Source organism: Suricata suricatta, chromosome 4 (assembly GCF_006229205.1).
Source record: "Suricata suricatta isolate VVHF042 chromosome 4, meerkat_22Aug2017_6uvM2_HiC, whole genome shotgun sequence".
In the NCBI taxonomy this organism is placed as follows: Eukaryota; Metazoa; Chordata; class Mammalia; order Carnivora; family Herpestidae; genus Suricata; species Suricata suricatta.
In genome coordinates, this window is record NC_043703.1 from 19,726,326 (window position 1) to 19,746,538 (window position 20,213).

The 20,213-nt window shown below is 35.1% G+C and overlaps 1 non-coding gene across 1 annotated transcript; it reads right to left on the reverse strand.

Moving 5' to 3' along the window:
- Positions 1–19,322: 19,322 nt before the first annotated feature.
- Positions 19,323–19,451, reverse strand: LOC115290965. Its single transcript, XR_003908332.1, has one exon. It is a non-coding gene; the product is annotated as a small nucleolar RNA SNORA57 (small nucleolar RNA).
- Between the last annotated feature and the right edge of the window lie 762 nt (positions 19,452–20,213).

The window sequence follows — 20,213 nt, forward strand, 5'->3', positions numbered from 1 at the left end:
TTAGTCTATTTTTGTGTTATGAGAATAATTTAGAGAAAGACAAAGCAGGTGGATTTGGACTAATGAGTAGTTTCCTTACATTCTTCTAAGGTATCAATTTAGAAAGAATTCTTATTCCTCTCCCCTCTATGGTAATTATTTTAGATATACAATTCTGTATCAAAAAGAAATGCGAACTGGCCATTCTTCTTTGGTAGTGGTTTAAAATCTTGTTCATTTCTAGGATTCTGTACTGATACCTTAAGCCTGCAATGGGTTCCAAGAATTTATGAGAACTAGATAATTTTGAGAACAATGCCTGGACACTGAGAGAACAGAGATGAGGAAGACTAAATGCCAGCTAGCTTAGAGATGAATTATATCTGTTCATCAAATTTACATTAACTATATCACGTACTTAACAACCAATTCACACTCAATTTTAGATTACGGTGTAGAGCTTTTTCATGTGGGTCAAATGTAATAATCTTATAATTATTAAGATATGCTCTCTATTTATATTTTAAAAACTCACTATTCCCCTGAGGTTAATGTTAAAGTTAAATTAAATATGTTTAACTTCTCAATGTAATTCTAAAGTATGGTCAAGACATCATCCCTTCAAACTAATCAACAATATTTTACTTTGAGGTTGCTGCGTAAAACTGTTTCATGTGTTAAACTTTTCATTTTTATTCTCTCTAAATAGTATTTTCAGGGTGGAAATGATAATGATTTCTTTTAAATAAAAATATTATATTATTACTCATATTTTCACATGGACTATTATATATTGGTGTATTTATTTTTGTTTATGGTTTAGATCTATATTGACCTATGTCTGTATATTACTGCATTCCTATTCTTCCACTAAATATCACAGCCTAAACACTTTTAATATTTTGTGTTAGTTTCAAAATGTTATAGTGAAACACAATTGCATAAATATTCCAGATTATTTACCATTATCTCACTTTTAATCATTTATTTTATTTGTCTTTCTCTTATATTAACTTATTAGGTTGGTTGAAAACATAAGGGGGATGTGGAGTCTAATATCTCCTTCAAGTATGCACTTTTTTGGTAATCAGCAATAGATATATTTTATATATGCTAAGGTGATTTGAAAATAGTAAGTCTGAAATTCACCATAATGTAAAAAGGATAGTAGGGGCACCTGGGTGGCTCAGTTGGTTATGCGTCTGACTGCGGCTCAGGTCATGATCTCGTGGTCTGTGAGTTCAAGCCTCTTATACGGGTCTGCTCCGTCAGCCTAGAGCCTGCTCTGGAACCTCTGTCTCCCTCTCTCTCTGTCCCTCTCCTGTTTGCATGCACGCATGCACACGCTCTCTCTTTCTCAGAAAAGCAAATGATTAACATTAAAAAGGGTTAGAACCCAACCTGTGGATAATGTGGTGCTTGCAGTAAGTCATGGCAGGCAGGTCTGAGACACTCGCCGTGTGCATCTTGCACAGGGGCCCCACAAACGACTCCGCGGATTCTGCGTACAAGTAGGTGTAGTACCTGTGTAGAAAGTGTGCAGGAGGGCAGACTCTTCTAAACACTCAACAAAGAATCAGTATTTAATAATGGTGAGTAGTACCCAATATTATTGAAATAAAAATATAAGAATAATCAATGTTTTGAAACTGATTTTAATTTCTTTTTCAGAAGCATCCTCTGAGATTTAATGAAGGGGAGAATGTAGTCAAGTGGATATGAACTCTGCACACAGGCCTGGAGCTCATACCCTGATATATATGGTCATGAAACAGTGACAAGAGCAAGGCGAATCAGATGGTACTTTAAAATACTAGCTCAGTCATTTATATGCTCCAGGACCTTATGCAAGTTGCAAATTTCCTCTTGCTCCTTTGTAAAATTGAGTTAGCAATACCAATTCCAAGGTTGCAAACACATAGCCATCACACATTTTTTTATTGTCTCATATGATGCTGTGAGTGTCTTAAATTATTTTAATTTTTCCTAACTTTAAACATTTGTGAATTTCAAGTATAAATAGAGATCACTGGCTTCTTGATAAAAATAAGTTTTGACAACATTGGGTTAGCATTCGAACATGACAGGAATCACTATGAACGAATCCCTGGCTGCTTTACAGAAGATGCATGTTCATTTTGGAACAGCCTCGACACTTGCTATGACTTCCCCCACCCTCTTCATCCAAGTGCCTGACTACTGTAGACATCTGTGTTTGTTGTTCTTGTGTTAAAGTTGATTTATTATTTTTTTTAAGTTTTTACTTATTTACTTTGAGTGAGAAAGAGCAGAGAAAGAGCAGAGAGAGAGAAGGAGAGAATCCCAAGAAGGCTCTGCACTGTCAGCACAGAGCCAGACAGAGGACTCAAGCTCACGAACCATGAGATCATGATCTAAACCAAAATCAAGAGTCGGAAGCTTAACTGACTGAGTCACCCAGGCAGCCCAAAAGTTGACTTATTTGTATTAAGAGAGAGAGCTTGCATGTGCAAGTGGGAGAAGGAGCAGAGAGAGAGGGAGACAGAGAATCTTAAGCAGGCCTCCAACTCACAAAGCTTACTGTGAGATCATGATCTGAGCCTAAGTCGGCTATTAACCCACTAAGTCACCCATGCCCATTTATAGACATCTGTGTTTCATTCCTGACCCACTTAGAAGGTTTGAGAAAATAACCAGATAAATAGTAAAAAGTGAGCTGGTACACCTGGGTGCCTCAGTCTATCAAGTGTCCAACTCTTACTTTCAGTTTAGGGCAGATCTCACGCTTCCTGAGATCAAGCCCCACATTGGACTCTGAGCTGTCAGTGTGGAACCTGCTTGGTATTCTCTCTCCTCTCTCTCTCTCTGCCTCTCTCCTTGCTCACATGCTCTCTCTCTCACAAAATAAATCAACATTAAAAAATAGTAAAAAGATATGCTCAGAACATATTTGATGCTAAATGAAAGAAAATCTTAAAAAATGAGGAAAATGATTTTGCTGCCCCCTATGAAATCCTAGATGAGGTTTATATTAGATAATCATCATAAAAACTCTGGGAATGAGGTGCTATTATTATGGCCACTGTCACAAAGTGTAAAAGGAGTCAGGGTGGTTATACAGCTTCCCCAACAAAGTCAGCAGAGCCAGCGAGTGCCAGAGAGAGAATTAAAACCCATGAAGTCTGGCTTGAGAGCTTCATTCAAGTTCTGCTGTTACCACACCTAGTCAGTGCAGGAATTAGGAAAGTATAATTCCAAATTATGCATGATGTTAGAATACCCTAATTTGAAACAGGTAGTAAATTGAATCCTATGAATTTAAAGTAAGGGAACAAATGTAAATGAAAGGGTCTTTATCAAAGATGCAATTCTTATTCAATAAAATTTATATGCAAATTAAAGACAAAAATATACATTACTGAACAGGAGTGGGAGAATATCTAATTTTGTTAATCATTGAAATCTTAATATGTATATACCTCATAGATTATCATAATAGATCCATAAAACTTTTGCATATATTCATGTATAAAAATACAGGCAGCATCTTTTAGGAATGAATTTATTAAGCTTTTTATAATAATTATAGCTGTGCCTTCTAAGATTTCTTTTGACTGCATCCCCTACCCTATCTTTCAGCATGATTAAATAAAAGATTTTCATTGTGATTTTAATCTGATTCACCATAAGATTCCATTCTAACCTGTTAAAAACTTGTCAAATTAACAAAAATACAGTAACAAGAGAGAAAATATTTGCAAATTTTAATATGGAAAGTTTAGGCAGTAAAAGCTTAATTACCTGCTATACATGAGAAATTTTAGTATTTTGGCAATTGGCAATGTAAAGTAATCCCCCAAACCGTAACAGACTGGTCTCTGTGGTATACTCACTTCCTGCAAAAGTAGGTTGTTTTCATGAATATTAATAGTGGAATGACTGAACTATTATAACAGGACAAGTTGCCCTCTCCATTCTGTCTGTATTATCTAGTGTTTTAAGGAAATTCCTCAACAGATGATAGGAGTAATTCCTGTATACTAATCATTATTGGATTCTTCACCATTTTCTGGAGTACAAGTCAAGAAGCCAATCAATACAGTTTATTTCAAATATCTCAAAGAATTTCGACCTTAATTAATCATTCATAATTTGCACTGAATTGAAGCATTCGCAAGTTCACATTAGCGGTCAAGAAATGTAAACGAAGGACTTCACCTTGATGCTATCACAGAAAATTAAAATAATAATACTGTTTAAATAAGGCGAAATGAGAAAAGTGGTCATTAAGAATTTAATATGAGCTCATCTATAATATACTGCCCAATTACTGGACATATAGTAAAGGGATATTTTTTCTTGCATAAGGAAGAAGGCTCTATTTTAATCAATAAGTAAAATATATTTTCATGAATACATTTTAATGTAGAATGTGCATACTAATTTTGTAATGGATTACTTTTGAAATTATTACTAAATAATGGTGAAGTGAACAGTGAAATTTCTAACTAGTTTTGTGTATATTGACGAATAAATGCTTTGTTACTATTGTCTTCTTCCAAGAACTACTGTTCTGCAACCCAAAACAGAAACAATAAAGCAAGAAAACAAGGCAAAACAAAATGAAAAAGTCTTACAGAGTTTCCTGAGAAAAAGAAGGAAAAGAAAAGCTATATCAGGAGAAGGGGAGAATGGTAGGTGAATTTTACAACATGATCGCACAAACAGGAGAAGAAATAGCACTGCATATTTAGTTCCATTTTGCAGTATAAATGATAGCATTAAAATATATAAAGTTGCTGCACTTCTGAAAACATGGAAATATTGATAAAATTATAGTGGGTAGTAAATAAAAATAGTTTAATAATTATTATATATCTATCTTATCTTGAATATTAAATACTAAATATTTCTTTTAAACCTTGAAATCATATACTGAAAGTCTTCCAACTTTGTTAGGTATTTTTGGGTTTCTTTTGACATTCTTGAAAATGTCAAAAACTTTGCATTTTCAAAAACTTCTGTTGGGGGACTGATTCGGCTTGCATTAAGCCGTTAGGTCACTTAAGTGAGATTAACATCTTAATCATGGTGTTGTCTCCATTTTTAAGAGCGTCTTTTATTCCTTTCATTTACACGTTGTAGTTTTTAATGTAGAGATCTTGGCCATACTTGTTAAATGTAATTCGAAGAGTTTTTAAGGTAGTATTTGGTAACTTACAGCAGTAGGTTATTTTTGTTTGCTTACCATAGTGAGACAGGGAAGGCGAAGGGACCCCATGAAAGAAAAAGCTATTTTATTCCTTTACTTCTCAAGAGTTTATCCTTGCTAAGACATACACCCACAATTCACTCTACACATGCCATGTAAGTCAAATAGCAGATGTCCTCCTTGTAAGGGACAAGGAGTTAATGATTCTTGAGAATAAATAACGTCTAAGGAAGGACCGGGTGAGAATGACCTGGTGAAGCTATCATAGGTACGTTCCAGACCGCCAGGGCCAGACATCTCAATGCCAAGACCTCCTGGCTCCGTGGAAAAAACAGCTGGGCCTTTGTCTTTGTTCTACCCAGTTCTACCCAATTCCTGGATGTCTGAGAGGACATGTACACCAGAACTCAATCCTCATTAAAGACCCCCAGACCCTGAACAAAGATGAGACTTTCTTTCTTTACTGAGACTCCTGGACTTTCACTCTGTCTGTATCTGCTTTCTCTACATCTTCAGTAAATGTGGCTTTCCCCTCCAGCTAGCTCACATTTGACTTCCGTCCTCTGTGATGCCAAAGGCCCTCTTGGTTAGTCTTGTGGGAACCCCTTGGGTCCTTGGACCTTGCCTGCTGTCATCAATAGTAAATTATTTTTATTTTCCAGTTGTTGTCAGCTGGTATTCAAATATGATGTAAATATGAAATTTCATATTATATATAAAGTTTACAGTCCATTACTTTGTTAAATTAACTTATTATTTTAAATATTTACTCTGGAAATAATCATGTCATTTGCAAATATAGAGAGATTCACCTCCTCCAAAATTTTTATGCACTTTAATCTTTTTCTCTAAAATGTAAACTCGAGAACAGTATTGCCAGTAAGTAAGTAGTAAGTATCAGCCCCTACCTTGGGCCTCATTCCATGGGGACAGAGACGAACCATTCATAGCGTAGAATGTGCTATGCTCATAAATGTGTGATGTTAGATGAAGGAAGTCTTCTACTCACAGTTTGCTGACATTTTTTTATCATGAATGGGTATTAATTTTTCAAATGATTTTTTCTGCAGCTATCAAAACAATTTATAGGCTAGATTTTATTTTGTTAATATGTAAAATACTCTGAATTCTAAAATGTCAAATTGATCTTGAATTTCTAATTAAATGACTGTGTGGCAACATATGACTCTATTTCTAAGGTTGATTTGTGAGTACTCTGTTTAGTAGTTTTGAATCTATGCTCACATTAGCTATTGCTCTGTATTTTTTATTTTCATAATGTTTTTATCAGATTTTGTTGCTATAGTTATGATGAACTATTAAAACATGGCAAAAAGTTAGTCTTCTATTTCCTGGAAGATTTTGTATAAGAGTGAAGGTATTTACTCTATAAATGTCTGACAGAATATATGAAGGAAGGCACCTGGATCTGGAGATTTCTTTTTGATGTATTTTGATAAAAAATTTGATAAAAAAATTAAATCTGTGTGTGCATATGTGTATGTATATACACATGGCTGTATATGAATTGTTTTGTTCTTTCATCAGTAGTTTTAATAAATCACATTGTCTACTTTACCTCATTTGTCAAGCTTGCTGGCATAATTTTATCTATAAAACTCTGTCACTCTTTCTACTTCTATAGAAGTTATTTATAGAGATAACTCTTTCTTCATTCCTGATATTGTAATTTTTGCTGTTCTCTATTTCTTTTTTATATGCCAATTTTGTTATTTATCTTAAAAAGTAAGTTTTGGCTTTGATTTATCAATGGTTTATCTGTTTTTTATTCCATGGATTTTTACCTCTTATTATTTATTTTTATTTATATTAGTTCTAGTTTACTGTTTCATTTTACTTTTATTAAATTGAAAGCTAAAACCATTACAATTTAGACATTTTTTATTACTAAAGTAATCATTTTAAGATCTGCATTTCCCTCTAAGCACTGTTTTTACTATATCCCATACTTTATACTATATTCAAGTTCTAGTTTAATTCAGAGTATTTCCATTTATTATTCAGATCATCCCTCTTTTTCCCTTTTTTGTCATTTTCCTATCACTTCTAGAATGAATAGTATTAGTCAATTTTGCTTCATATATTTTGAAACACTATTAATAGGAGCATAGTAATATACAGTTATTTTGTGCTTTAAATAATTCACTTTTTTATTATTATTAAATTCTTTGATCATTTCTGACAATGTTCTATATTTAATATTAATACCCAACCCCAGCCTTCTAATATTTATTTTTTACATATTATAACTTTGTCTACCCTGATATTTTTCAACAGTCTGTATCCTAACATTGATGGGTATCTCTACTAGACAGCATAATCATTCTGGTTATATTTATTAATTCAAGGGTATAGTCCAGTAATATTTATGTAATCATCCCCATATTTGGATTTAGGTATGCTTTTTTTACTCTTTTTATATTGTTTCTGTTTGTCCCCTCCAGTTTTATTTTTCTATATTTTCAGTATTTTTTCCAATTTCAACAAGGATGATTTGAAAATATTTTTTCATTCTCTTAAATTTTTCTATTAGCTATTAGTTGCACCTCTTTGCATTGTTTTCAGTGTTAGTTCTAGAGTTTGTACCATACATTCTTAATTTTTTAAATTTTAATTAGGGTACCATTATTATTAAAATTAGCAAACCTAAATATACATTTTTTTACTCTAAGATTTTGTTTTACTTGAATGGGTAATATAATTTTCAGCTGTGCTATATTGACTAATTTTTCTAAATAAATATGGAAATTTGTGATATATAGCAAATAAATAACTAAGGTATGAGTAAAAAGCATTATAAATAAAATACAGTTAAGTTAGAAATTGATTTCTTAGTCAAAATTACTTTAATATAATTTTGGGTAGCAATATTATTCTTTTTATTAAATATATCCTTTATTTAAGAGTATTTTACTTGACTATATTTAAATCCCTTTAATCCTTCTGTTGAACTTTATGAATAATGCATTCATTGTCTTTAACTTTCCATATAATAATGAGTCATGATTTTATAATATAATTGTAACAAAATTAAATATACCAATTACTATCTTTTTGAAAGAAAGCCATTGATGGAATTTTCATGTACATCATTATACAATAAAAAATTCAATTTGGTTCAAGCATCTGAAGTTGAAAACCAAACACATATTAATCACATCTTTAATGCAAGAAAATAATCTTTGACTAACAGCTATGTCTCATGCTCTTTGCTGAATGTTAAAAATAGAACACTAACAAAGAATTCGTTTCTGAACTATATGGTTTTCAATATAGTGGGGATAACAGACAAGCATTAAATAGTCTATTTGGATGTAGGAGAAGTTAGGTTACACACAGAACCGTATGTAAGCTACCTTGAAGAAATAGGAGTATTTCGTAGTATGCTTAAAACCTTTTGTAAGGAAACATGGCTAGTTGAATGAAATACTGGGACCAGTACTAATATCATGTCTTTCATAAGGAGCTCTCAGTAGATGGAGACATTTTCCAAAATCTCTCTGTCTTCATTTTAATATTCAGTGAGACTCTCAACCTCAATAGGTTTATTATTTATTTAGCAAATTATGTTCAGAGATTTTCTGTTTGTTTTTAAAAATAGATGAGACATTTCTTTGTTACTTAGATTATGCAAGAACACTGGAGAAAAAAATAATTCTTCATATAAATAGAAAAAAAAACAAATGAATTCTTGTGTTTATATTTAATTTAATACTCACTCATTTGAAAAATATTTCTGCTCTGATTTGTTTTAAGAATAAATTCAGTATGTAAACTAAAATAGTGCTTATTAGCATAGCATTAATATTTACCAATATAGACATAAAAATATGTTTTCCTTTAGGGATTATGTTTTATCATGCTGGGATATCTAATTTCTGATTTTTTTGTGTGTTTAAAGTTTGAAGTTGAACTTTTGTTGCTGCTATTTGCTTGTCCTTGTTCATTTTGTTTCATTGATGCTTATGAAGAGGCATGTTAGACCAGCTACGCTGGCATCTCTCATCTTTTTCTTAGCTAGAAAACTTATTTCAAAATAAATTATATTCCCATAACTCATAAGGCTTTAAAATACTTTTGTCAAACTTATTGTTTTCATAGACCCTTTTTCCCTGTAATCATGATCACATAGCATCTACAGATCCTTTCTACAAAAACTCCCAAAGTTTTTTCCTGAAAGAAAAGTGATGTATTTTTAGCTGCAAATACAGAGTTTGGTTTGTGATTTGGTTTCATCTTTTGTTTTTTAAATAAAATTGTGACCCTCTTTCTCAGAACATCTTAATCTACTTGTCTAGAACAATAGACACCAATTCACTTATGCCTTCCTGAGGCTAGTATCTTTAATCTTTTCTTTATGTTTAACAGGAAAAACAAATAAACAACAACAAAAGACAGATTTTGTAGATTTTTCAACTTTCATTTCTTCTCTAGAAACTATACTTTTAGGGGTGCCTGGGTGGTTCAGTCGGTAGAGTGTTGGACTTCAGCTCAGGTCACGATCTCATGGTTAGAGGATTTGAGACCCTAATGGGGCTTTGGTGCTGTCAGTGTAGAGTCCACTTTCAGATCCTCTGTCCCTCTCTCTTTGCCCATCCCCCCTTCAAAACTAAAACAAACAGGAGTGTGTGGGTGGCTAAGCAAGTTAAGAATCCAACTCTTGGTTTCAGCTTAGGTCATGATCCCACAGTTCATGAGTTTGAGTCCTGCATCAGGCTCCATGTTGACAGTGCAGGGCCTGCTTTGAATTCTCTCTTCTCCCTCTCTCTCTCTGTCTCTCTCCTTCTTAAAATAAATAAATTTAAAAAATCAAAAATAACCCGTGGAAATGAGGTGCGTGCTCTCTTATGATTTGCCAAAAAAAAAAAAAAATGAAATCACTTTTTTGGCATAACAACCAAACACTGATTCTCCTTTGCAAGGAAACATGGTATACCAGGATAATTTCTAAACAAGACCACTCAAAATCATTGATCTTTGCTCCCTTCAGTCCTTGCACTGGAACCTCAGTGTTAGGTCAAAAGCCTTATATTTAAATATCTTTCAGGATGTTTACACTTCCTGGATGTTATTCTTCTAATAAAATCAATAAAGTAAAAATAAATAAATAAATAAATAAATAAACATTTAACAAACTCAAAATTTTATGCTTTTACTCCCTATGTCAGTGGACTTCGATCCTTGTTCCTTGTCCTCTTGTATTTATTAACACTGTATATTTTTATTGGTTCAATTAAATCCATTTATTGCCATAAAAGGGTGAAAAATGAAAAAAAAATCTTATTCAACAATGCCTGAACACTAGCACTCAACTAAAGGGTCCTGAAGTTTTCAATACCTGTCTTTATAACACATTTGATATTTGCTGCAAGGTTTATAATATAATAATAACATCAACGTTTCTTAGTATCAGATGTCATTTGCACATTGTCTGCCTTCCTCATTAAATTCCTTCTCTCATTATCTTGAAATCCAGATTTCTGCCATAAGGAAATTGACTTTGGTTCTCAGAACATGAAAGATGATTTCATCGTGGTTTCTACTTTTTGTTCCTTAATCCCCATTTGCTTTTTTATTTAGTGACAATATACTCATGTTTTAATCCCTTAGTCCATGGTAACCCTCCTGTGATATATTATTTAAATTCCAGGCATATTCTATCTCTGCATTATTTTTTATTCTCCTTGCTTTGTATACATTGCAGCTCTGAATGGCCAGTATATGGCACCCCGTATATTCTTTCTGTCATTCACAACCAACTGAGAAAAAAAATGAGAAGCAAATAGATGGAAAGAGAAGACACCCTTTAATACTGACCTGGCAGATTGTAGACACAGCTTTGGTTTGGAGCCAATGAGCTGGCTAATGTATTTTTTAGTGTGACACATTCTCTCAAAGGGTCACTGACAAAGCCAGATATGCAAAGTGCCTTTGTGAGGGTGAGTTGCCATGGTAAATCTGACACAATGGGCAGGCTAATATATTCCACTTTATCTGCAGGCAGCTGGATCTAAAAGAGAGAGAATACTAAGGGGATGGGCCCAGCCAGACTCCTTTCCTTCTCCTACCCCCTCTACCAAAGTAGAGGAATTCACAGAGTCAGACACCAGTTAAAATTAGGAACCATAAAGAATGCAGAATAGAAACTCAGTCCTAACATTCCACACCATTGATAAGATCTGTTAGGTGGAGACAGATTTAAAATTAAAGAGGATGAAATCAACCTTTTCCAAGATCAACAGTGTGAAATATAGCAGACTTTGAGTCACCTGGGTGACTCGGTTGGTTTAAGGTCCAACTCTAGGTTTCCGCTTAGATCATGATCTCACAGTTTGTGGGTTTGACTCTAGCATAGGGCTCTGCACTGACAGCCCAGAGCCTGCTTGGAATTCTCTCTCTCCTTCTCTCTCTGCTTCTCCCCTCCTCCCTTTATTTCTCTCTCTCTCTCTCTCAAGAGAGAAAGAAAGAAAGAAAGAAAGAAAGAAAGAAAGAAAGAAAGAAACAAACAAACAAACAAAGGAAGAAAGAAAAGAGAAAAAGGCAGACTTTCACCCACTAGGAGAGGCCAGGTCAGCTTGTGAAAGCTGAGGAGGTCCGTGCAGGTGAGTTCTATCTCTCCATCTGTCTTTTGTGGGGGCTGGGTAGAGTTGACCTTGACAGAGTTGAATAAGGCAGTTTTTGTCATAAACTACCATTTCATCCTTGGAAGCCTACATCTGAGCTTCCAAGTGCTTTTGCTGAAAGACAGCAAAATCCTAACCTAGTTTATATAAAAAGTATTTCTTTCTGAAAGTCTCACTCTTGTTTAATTGTGTCTTCACTTGATCTTAGCCAAAAGGCTGAGAATAATTGTGTCTTTTGACAACCGGTCAGGAACTAGGGTCTGGATACTGCGTAGTTTGCCTGGATCCTTCACTAGACCATGGACAACTAAATTATACCTGCCTACCACACACACACACACACACACACACACACACACACACACACACGTGGACATCTGTAGTTATTTCACCAAAACTATGTTTCTAAATTCTTTGAGGCAATAGTCTTTGAACTTTGTGCACTTGGCAGGCTCTGCTGGACATCGGTACACAACAGTGAACCAAACTGCACACGAAATGCTATGGAATGAATATATCCCCCAACAATGCATATGTTGAAACCTAATCTCTATTGTAGTAATATTAGGAGGTGGGGTCTTTGGGATGTGATTAGGTCATGTGGGTAGAGTAGTTTTGAAAGGAATCACGCTTATAAAATGGTTCCAGACAACTCTACGGTCCCTTCTGCCATGTGACAGTCCCATAAGAGGCTTTCTGTGAAAAGAAAGCAGGCTCTAACCAGACACCAAATCTGCTAGCACCTTGACCTTGGACTTCCCAGCATTCAGAACTATGAAAAATAAATTTCTATTGTTTATAAACTACTCAGTCTGTGGTGTTCTCTTATTGCAGACTGAACAGACTAAGACATATGGTGAATAAAATCTCTGCCTTTATGAATTTTTTATCCAAGTGAGATTACCAATATTTAAAAAAAATCTTTCTTGCTTTTTCTTTTTCAGTGTTATTAAAACATAAAAGAAAGTAAAGTGATATGAGAGAAAAATAATGAAAAAGACTAATTCAGTGGGGGATTTGGAGAATACCACTCTAAAAAGAATGACATTTTATAGTGAGACATGAGACATGAGACATGAATGGAGGTCAGTCAGTCCATGATAGAGAGAGTCACTTTACTCCAGAGCAACTGTCTTCGAGAGAGCTGAGGGACAGAGCAAGGTTGCAGTTACAGAAGCAGGAATCGGCTATGTTGGTTGACTTCTTTACATAATTAATGGTCATAAAACTCCAATTACACTTCACTGAGCTATAAATTGCTCCACAGATCTGTGGAAATCAACATAGGGCAAATAATTAAGAAAAGAACAACCAAAGACAGTATGTGGCCCAGAACAAGAATTTAGAAAATAAGGTGCTTTGGAATATTGTGTGTAGTATATGAAAGTACTTAAAAAACACATGACTAAGAAAGTTAAACAAACTTGTGGTGTAAAGTAAACTGATAGATAATTTTTAAAGCCTCTGATTACAACATACATTGAATATTACTGTGGATTCCACAAACATTAGATGAAAACTATCCATTCGTTAGTTTTATACTTTAGGCAAATTCTTTCTTTGGAAAGCCATCCCAAAGAGCAGAAACATGAGATGTGGGTATCATTTTTAAAATATTATTGTAAAAGTGATACGTTGAGTTTTCAGTCATTAAAACAAATGCAAGAGTAGGAAAATATCTGCTAAGTGTCTTGAGGAAGGAGACTATTCCTAAAGACTTGGTCTTTTTTTTTTAATGTTTTATTTATTTTTGAGAGACAGAGAGAGACAGTGTGAGCAGAAGAGGGTCAGAGAGAGAGGGGGAACACAGAATCTGAAGACAGGCTCCAGGCTGTGAGCTAGCTATCAGCACAGAACCTGACGCAGGGCTTGAACCCATGAACCGTGAGATCATGACTTGAACCAAAGTTGGATACTTAACCAACTGAGTCACCCAGGCGCTCCAAGACTTGGTCTTAATACTGAATTTTTATGAAGTAAACATATTGAATGTTCATATAAGCTTGGGCATGGTCTTTCAATGCAAATTCAGAGAGAAAAAAATACAAATATCTAGTAAATAGACATTAAAATGAATTCATCTGAAATTACTCAATTGTTTGGGCTTCGTTTTATTTTGTGTGTATGTGTCTGTGTGTGTGTGTGTGTGTTTATAAAAAGTTTATTCAGTGTGTAATATTGAACAAGTTTCCCACTAAATACACAGGTATAAGTAAGGTACTGCTGGGTTAATGCAGAGGTCATTAGGTTACAAGGGACTGGGCATTAGGCAAGGAGGGGGCACCGAGCATTCAGAGTCAGGGATCCTGAGCCAAGTAGGGACTAAAGTCCTGACTGCTGTTCCTTTCTCATAGCTGGACATCGTGCAAGGCATGTCTCCAACATTCCATCATTTCAGTGGTGACAGGGGAGCAGATATTAGCGAAACGGGGCCTGTGTCCTGGGGCACCTGCCTCAACAATTGGCCAGAGTGGTAATACGTCTATATTTCTCCCTCAGTGCCTTCTTTCCTGTTTTCATTCCTGGCTGAAATCCCAACCTTAAGCCACATGCACTGATGATCAAAGTGTCACATATGCAACAAGTCTCTCAGATGACAAATCTATTTCCAAAGTGGCATCTTATTTAGCCTATGCCATGGAAGAAGGACAAAAAGTGTCTCTGCTTGGCGATTCTTTGTGGAAAGAGCCATCCACCCCTGACCGAGGCTTAATTGAAAGCACTGTATATTTGGTAGATTTAGGAAGTAAAATGTGAGTAAAATTAGGAAACAAACTTCAAAAAGGTATCATCTATGGGGACTGGACCAGTTAATGACCAGTTCACAGATAGTCTCACTTGAAGGCTACATACTTATGTTTTGATAGCATCATTAAACAACAACAAAATGAACTAGAATGTAACATACTTCCTATTTTTTTTATTGTATAAACTTAACCCTAAAGATTACATGATTGATGATTGGTTATCAAACTTACTGGGAATATTTTTATCTTTTCCTTGATCTATTAGAGGTCATTAGTATAGAGAAAAAAAATCTAACTCTGCCAACACTAACACTGAAAATAAGAAAGGAAAACGTTCTGAATGTCAGTCTCTTTTTTTTAATAGAAGAGAGTGGACACAAGAAAAAGGATAAAATTTCAGAGATTAGTCCCAGCCCTTGTTACTGGCGGATGTTAAATCTGAGAACTCCATGCAGCTGAAATGATCAGGGAGAAAAAAGCATGACTTGAAACCATATCTTGGTCAAAAACAGAAGGAATGAGGAACTGTGATATAATCTCGGGTATTTTGTGAGGGAGAGAATTTTAAGTTTTAGGATGAGGAGGAAAAAAAACACAACAACTCCGTGACCCAGGAATTGGCATAGAAGCCAGCACCACAGTATTCCTGCTGGTTAAGATTTGATGTCTCAAATTCTTGCCTCCAGGTCTCAAGGAGGTAAGAAAATGAACTATTCTGAATTTAGTCACCCCTTTCCAGGGTGAGATTGAGGAGAAATAGAGAGAATCTGAAAAGTGCCAGTTAAATTTGTCAGAAGATGCTCATGTTTGAGAAACATTCTCATATATACAAGAGGAAAAAGATACAAATATGTGTGTACAAAGATATATTTACACACACCATATATATACACCATATTGTATATGTAGATATATACAATATATAAAACATATTTACTAAAATACCCACACATGCACAGAGTGCATCTTCATTATTCATGGATTCTGTATCAGGGAATTCAGCTACTGACCACAATTAATCTGTAGCCCCCAAACCAATACCAATAGCAATAGTTCTTTGACAGTCATTCTCAGACAATTGAATAGCATCAAAAATAGAGGTTATCCATGCACACATTCCCAGCTGAGGTCCAACAGTATCACACTCTGCCTTTTTAATTTAGCCCCCATGATTTTTTTAAGTTTATTCACTCATTGTGTGAAAGTGAGAGGGACTGAGAGAGAGGGAGGGAAAGAGACTTTAAAGCAGGCTCCATACTGTCAGCATAGAGCCTGACATAGGGATTCAACTCATGAACTGTCAGATCACAAACTGAGCCAAAATCACGAGTCAGATGCTTAACTGACTAAGCCATCCAAGGGCCCCTAGCTGTCATGTTTTTTTTTTCAATTTTTTAAAAGTGTTTTTATTTATTTTTGAGAGAGAGAGAGAGAGAGAGAGAGAGAGAGAGAGCATGAGAGGGGGAAGGCCAGAGAGAGAGGGAGATACAGAATCTGAAACAAGCTCCAGGCTCTGAGCTAGCTGTGAGCACAGAGCCCTACACGGGGCTCAAACCCACGAACTGTGAGATCATGACCTGAGCCGAAGCCGGATGCTTAACTGACTGAGTCACCCAGGCGTCCCATACCTGTCAAGTTTTAAGTGTCATTTTTGCTTCCTTTTTAAAGCCATGTCTTTCACATTTTTGTGCTTTTTTTTGGTTATTTTGTTAGATAAATAATGTTTAATGCTTAAAATGGTTTCCTAGCATAGTGCTATAGCACTTTCCAGGGTTGCTGAGCACAGGAAGGCTGTGATATACCTTATAGAGAAAACAGTTGTGTTAGGTAAATTTCATTAAAATTAATGAATTATAGGAGCACCTGGGTGGCTAAGTTGGTCAAGAGTTGGAGTCTTGATGTCAGTTCAGGTCATGATCCCATGATACGTGAGTTTGAGCTCATATGAGCCCTGGCATCAGACTCCATGCCAACGGCCTGGAGCCTGCTTGGGATTCTCTGTCTCTGTCTCTCTGTCTCTCTGTCCCTCTGTCTCTCTCTCTCTCTCTCTCTCTCTCTCTTTGCTCTACCCCTGCTAATGCTCCTTCTCAAAATAAATAAATCAGCTTTTTTAAAAACCATGAATTATGGTACTACTAACATGAGGTCAATGTCAGTGAATTGAAATTATAGTTTCAATAAGATGCCTTTGAACAGACACACACATAAAACAGGTTTTGGATTGATCACTTGACAATACACTGTGAGGTAGCCAGCATCCCACGGGTCTGGTCATGGGCTTTTCCAGCCTCTATACTTCCTCTCCAGTAGAAATCCTTATCTTTGATTGTAAAACAATATATATTACATTTTTTTTCATGTTACTTTATACATAAGATAAATATTATAATTTATAATTTTATCTTTTATGTTTAATACTTTCACAATATACTTGTAAGAGCCATCAATGTTCCCAGCAGCAGAACTTTATTTTTCACTGCAAAGTTTTACTCCACTGTATTGTACTACACTGTAAAGTGTACCTTGCTTTATGTAGTCATTCTTATATTAATAGTTACTTGGGTTGTTTATAATTTGAGACTATTATAATTAGTGATGACATAAACATTCTTATACATGTTATTTCTTGTACATTGGTATACATGTTTGTCAGTGACTTTGAGGAGGGTATTGTAGGGGTATGCACAGATACAATTTCTGTAAATGCTGCCAAGCAGTTTTCTGAAGTAGCTGTACCAATTTACCATCCTGATAGCAATGTATGACTTTGAATTGCTCTATCTCCGTAACGATCTTGTTGTTATTGGTCTTATTTTTTATTATGTAAGTTTATTTATTTATTTTGAGAGAGACAAAGACAGTGAGGGAGTGCAGAGAGAGAGAGGGAGAGAGGGAATCCCAAGTAGGATCTGTGCTCTCAGCCCAGAACCTGAATCGGGGCTGGAACCCAAGAAAAGCGTGAGATCATGACCTGAGTTGAAGCCAGGGGTCCGATACTTAACTGACTGAGCCACCCAGGAGCCCCTGGTCTTTTTTATTGCAGCATTTGCCATGTGTATATGACTGTAATGCATTTTGGTTTGAAATTTTATTTCACTGATGATTAGTGAGGCTGGAAACCTAGTCATGTGTTTACTGTTCATTTGAATAGAGTCTCTTTTATTGGTCTCTAAAGCACCAAAGTATTAATCTACTGTCAAATGACTTTTGTGTTCTCCCTGGCATCTTTGTCTGCCTTGTTGGTTCTCCAGTGCATTTAAAACTAGATATTTTTCTTCAGCTATACACTTTGATTCCTACGTAAATGTTGGTAGGAAATAAGCTGAGCCACAATCACCATTTTAAGGAATTGTTTCTCTTCTCCCCTCCTTTCCACCCCCTCTCATTCTTGGGGGAAGGCACTGCTCAAGATCTCTTCAGGCTGAAACAGTTTTGAATAAAGTTGGTCAGAGTTCCTTCAGGGATGCATTTATTATAGATTTCTTATGTTGACTTTTGTATGGTAGAAAGGAAAACGAGAACAATGATGGTGAGGAAGCTGAAACAGATGATCTGGGACCTGACCAGAAAAAGGGTCTAATCATAACATGAAAGGAAAAGCCTGATAAAAACATGGGTTTGTGAACACCTCCATCCCCTCACATGGTTCTCATTTTTTGTGGTGACATTTGAGATATACTTTCTTAACAGCTTTCAAGTATATAATATAATATTGTTAATTATAGTCACCATGTTGTAAATTTGATTCTCAGGGTGTATTCATCTTCTAGCCAGGGTTTTGTACTTTTGGGATCAAGATTTCCCCATTTTCCCACCCCTCAGCCTGGTAAGCACCATTCTACTGTCTATTTCGAGGAGTTTAGCTTTTTAAAATTCCTCATATAAATAAGAAAATAAAATATTTGTCTTTCTCTGCTTAGAAAGTGTAGATCCTGATTTCTCATACAGGTAAAATTGTGTGTTGATTTTGTTCATTACATTTTTGAGTAAAATCTTCCTCAAGCAGATACCTATGGATTTTGTTGCTGTTTTGTTTTGTTGTTCAAGGATTCTAGGACATTGCGAGGGTCTCTGATGTTTGGCTGAAATCTTCCTAAAGAGTGAAGCCTTCTGACTAGATCTCATCATTCTTAAGGTTTATACAGAAGCAACATGTGCTAGAACAGACAGAGGAAAAGACAGTGTTCAAGCAGTGTCTGAAAAAAAAAAAGCCTAATGTGTCATAAAATAAGGCAGAAGTGATCTATCTTTTCTGTGAATGACACAAACAGGGGTTGAGTCACCAAAATTACGGGCAATAAACACGTCATTCAATTAACACATATGTATAATGCCAACATATATGCTGTTTTATTCATTCTAGCCACAAACTCCTTACCAAGAATGTGAAGTCTGTATGAATTTTGCAGTATAATGTCATCAGCATGCCAATTATTATTGATATACTATTGATAGATTAGTCATCTATATGTCCTATATAATTAGTCCTGAGTGGATAGTCTCTAGACAAAGATGATTCACAGTTATTCATGAGATATATATATATATAGCTTTCCCCCTGGTAAACATAATATTATTTTATGTACTTGTTTAGATGTTTGTTCAATACATCATTCAAAAATAAAAACATTAGAAGCATGGAACACAGTGTTTAGATTAACTCTTGATATATATTTATATGTGACTTAGTAAGGTAGTTTTTATTTATTTATTTTATTTAATTTATTTATTTATTTATTTATTTTTATTTATTTATTTTGTCGATGTCCCGGCGCTTGAGGGTAGAACCCGCAGACCGGAAGCTGCGGACACCAAAGACATGACGCCGAGGGAACCAGAGCCATTTACATCTGCCTCAGTACTTTATTTATTTATTTTGAGAGAGAGAGGGAGGTGGGCCAGAGAGAGAGGAGGAGAGAGAATCCAAACCAGGCTTCACACTGTCACTGCAGAGCCCAACACAGGGCTCTATCCCACAAACATGAAATCATGACCTGAGCAGACATCAAAAGTCATATGCTTAACCAACCGAGCCACCAGGTTCCCCCTAAAGTATTATTTTTGGGGAAAAAATGCATGATCAAATTCAAGACAGGATTATGAAACCTCTCTAATGCAAATGGGAGAGTGTGGATATACATATGCATTTATAGGAAAAAAATGAAAAAAATACCGAATTATGCATGTGTATGTAAGTTTTTGTAACTCCATACAATTATGTAATTGTAAATTTTATACATTCACCCATATTTGTTTTACTTTGCAGCCAGTATGTTATCAGATGAAAGTGTGCTTTGGTGAACATCAATGCCAAATTCCTTGCAGACCAAGCGTTTTTTATTTCAGCATATCACTGCATAAACATTTGATGGTCATTTAATATATTTTGAAGATGGTTGATGGCATGTAAGAAGAAAAATGTTAGCAATGAGAAGTAGATCTTTCATGAAACTTCTTTATCATTTATTTTGTGTTTCGTTTTCATTAAAATTCTATACTAATGTTACTCAGCAGAGACTCGGAGGCAACATAATCACATACAGAATGACTTACTGTGAACCATATGATCCCTGCACATCCTGCATACATAATCGTCTTTCCCACTTTGCAAACCTAATTATTTCATCAGCATGGACTCTTTTAAAATTACCT